This window comes from Lissotriton vulgaris, unplaced genomic scaffold (assembly GCF_964263255.1).
Source record: "Lissotriton vulgaris unplaced genomic scaffold, aLisVul1.2 SCAFFOLD_518, whole genome shotgun sequence".
Taxonomy (NCBI): domain Eukaryota; kingdom Metazoa; phylum Chordata; class Amphibia; order Caudata; family Salamandridae; genus Lissotriton; species Lissotriton vulgaris.
The window spans coordinates 1,010,148-1,013,544 of NW_028243238.1; the positions used below are offsets into that span (position 1 = coordinate 1,010,148).

The window sequence follows — 3,397 nt, forward strand, 5'->3', positions numbered from 1 at the left end:
CCGTAGCAGGCTTGGCTGACGGTTGCGCTGGAATGGAGATGCAGGTGCGGTCTATTGGACGCTGGTCAGAGCAAACACAGCACCCTTCCGCTTCGCGGGTACTCAGCCATCCTTTTCAGGCAAGTGTTTAAGCTTACACTGCAGTCAGTGGTGCTGCCTCTTTGACAGGGGAGACCCAGGCAGTGGGTTTCGCACTATGGGGCCGTTTCAGTGTGGGTGCCGAGCAGACAGGGATTGCTGGCCCGGGTGCGGTGTGGCAAAAAGGTGGCGCTGCAGGCTCCTTGCCGTTGGCAGTTTCACTTTCTCTTGGATCTAGAAGCTCCTGCGGGGGAACATTGGCCGGTGCAGCGCTACCGTTGTCTCTCCTGAGTTTGCCCTGCGTGCAAGGCAGTGCCCCACGGCGGTGCTGCAGGTCCTGGGAATGTCAGTATATGAGTCGCACTCGCCAGCTACTTTTCCTCTCAGCTAATGATGCGGCGCTCCGATTGACCACTAGGCGGTGCAGACGTTTCTCACATGGCCACGGCAGCCATCCTCATGCTGCAGGCCTTGCTGTCCGGTGGGTGCTATGGAAACAGATGCCGGTATGAGGTGAGGTGTGGTTCTGAACGTAAGTGTCCCCCTTTTGTCTTTGGTGCTACTGCTTTGGCGTGTTCAAGGGAGCGATGCCGGCTATTCAGGATGCTGGGAGCCGGATCGACGACTCGTTTGCTTTCGGCTTCTCCTACTGCCGCACTGCTTTGGCCTGTACCCCTCTGTTTACGCCTGCCACCTCCTCTCAAGCAATTTGCGGACTGGGGTTGCTCTCAACCTCATTGGGCTGTTGAGTGGGATTGCTGGCCTCGTTGGGGATGCCCAGAAGGGGCTGGCTCTGTGTTGAGCTGGTGCGCAATTAGCTTGCGAGAGGGACGGGAGCCGCTGCAGGGCCGATGCTCTCTTCCTCTCACCGTCATGTACGGCGAGCATTTCAGTGTTGACGCCGCGACTCGCCCACACACTTTGGGTTGGGGCTGTCTCCTGTGGTCTCCGTCTGGTGGTTCACGCACAACCAGTACAGCGTAGACTCCGCAGTTCCGCCCCCTGGTCACTACAAAAGGGTCTGCGGGGCATGCAAGCAGGTGCTGCAGGGCACTTTGTGCCGGCAGTATGTTCGGGGTGCCGCAGACTCAGGCCATCACACCTCCCACGATGAACCACAGACAGGCCGACAGCACTGACGTGGGGATCGACCTCCTTGTCGCCATGGTTGTGTCCTGGGCCCTAGGCCCACATGCTGGGAAAAGACCACACGGAAAAGATAATGGGTTACTGGAACTGGCCACGAACGTGCACACAGGCCCTTTTAGTAACAGGTTCATGTCCCTCATGACGCCTGTGATGGATGGGTGTGGGGTGCATGTGTGCCCAATCCCCCAAGGGAGTGGATAACAAACTTTCTGTCTGCTGAGAAACTAGAACGTGTCCAGCAGGACACAACAGTCATGATAATGGAAAATGTGTTCTCTGAATGACAGTGCACTACCACACTGCACACATGTCACTTTTTCCTCCTGTAATGCACCGTTTTCTACCTCTTGTATTTTGTTTGCTCACAATTGTCATTTTTGCCTCATGTAAATTAACGTTTGCTTTTGTAATTAGTTAATTTGTAATGTTTTCATGTATCAGTTCTGTTCCTACTGTGAAGCGCTCCGACACCTCCGGGTAAAGTCCGCGCTATACAAAAACGCATAAAATAAATAAATAAATAAAACTATGCACCAAGTTACATACCACACCGTTTCATGTAAAATGTTGGCCAGTAGCCCCGCCCCTAATATCATCTCCTAGTTCGTCATAGGTCAATTTGGTGAGTACCTCAACGTTTTCCTCCCCACTGACCTAACCTGTAGGGAAAAAAAAGGCATTCTGAGAATGAGCCCCGTTCTGTTCGTGCGGTCTTGAGCGCACTACCTGCGTACCTATGTAAACTGACGAGTGTTCCCACGCGCGTTCACCCGCTCGGCCCAACAGCTTCTTGGCGGTTTTACGTGAAGGTACGCGCCGGACTCAAGCACGCCCACAGGGGCGAGCGGCACTCTCTACCCATTGGTCCGGGGACTTTCCCCTAGGCGGCGCAGAGTGCGCGAGAGAAACAACGTCCTCTGTACGTAGCCTAGACGTCAGGTCTTCAGAATGCTTCGATTGGATAAAGCACGTTCGCAGCCTTAAATAGGACGAGTACAACACATACTTTACAGATACGGTTAGTTATTTTGGAAAGTATTTTCCTATTGGGTAGTTACACTAAAACGTAGAAAACGGTTTTAATGCTATACTCGTATTTACGGCAAACCCTGCTGCAGTGCGCAATAGCGTCACCTATTTTAGAAACTGAACTAGGAAGCGGAGAGGGGCGTTTCGAAACATAAACTGCATGTGTAATTTATGCAAATCATGGGTTGAATCGACGTGAACGTGCTGGGCATTTTCAGCGGATGAGTTTTCATCTGAGAAATGAAATCCGTTTCTGAAAAAAACGATTCGATCGCTTCTATTTGACCAATCATGTTTTGTAAGGCCGATATTTGTGTACAGAAAATTCAGAATCTGTTTATTCATTGTGAAAATATACACAGTACATTTATCAAAACAACACATTAGGTTTCTAATATGAGGATTGCATCGTTTATTAAAATTCGCGAAATTCCAACTCAGTTAATTTAATGTGCTTTTGTAATGAACTGAGGACTCTTTTTAGTATGCATTCTTATAGAATGTACGTTTAACGTAACCAGTGATCGAAGTGCGGAGAAAAAAAGTAGAGGAACAGTGGGTGGAGTATCAGAGGGTAGAAATAACCCGAGGATTGGGTCAGTGGGCAGAGTTAAAAATTTGCGAACATTCGTGACAAGAATTTTCAATTCTATTACAGGACCGGAGGCTTCAGATTATGCTTCTCTTTCTTTACTGTATAAACACAGCAGCCAATAAACATACAGTTTAGTGCAATAAAAAACTTCAAAGTCCATGGTGCTTGGCGTAGCCACGCCCCCTTCAGCACCCATAAGAGCCTAGGACACACCTTCAGCTTCCTCTTTCTTTGCTGCTCACACAGCAAGAGTTAAGTGCCCAGCCCCTTCTCTAATGCATGTGTAATATTTTGCAATGCTTTGTGACTGATGCAGGACGATTTGCGTGTGATTTATCACTTTCAATGTGGGAAAATGCGCCCTTGTGCGTAGCGCTTATGTGTTTTGCCTTTCAGTGCCTGCTTTCAGTTGCTAGGGGCTTTGTTAGGTAGACGCGGATGTTCCCGTGGTGTGTGTTCCCCGCCGTAGGCGGGCAGTCTGAGGGGCGCGTTCGCGCCGTATCGGAGCTCTGCTCCCACTTCCAACGGAGGTGCGCCTAGCGGCGC

At 50.4% G+C, this 3,397-nt stretch overlaps 1 non-coding gene across 1 annotated transcript; it reads right to left on the reverse strand.

The window, feature by feature from the left end:
• Positions 1 to 1,902: 1,902 nt before the first annotated feature.
• On the reverse strand, positions 1,903 to 2,181 carry LOC147668656 (RNase MRP). Its single transcript, XR_015303849.1, has one exon.
• Between the last annotated feature and the right edge of the window lie 1,216 nt (positions 2,182 to 3,397).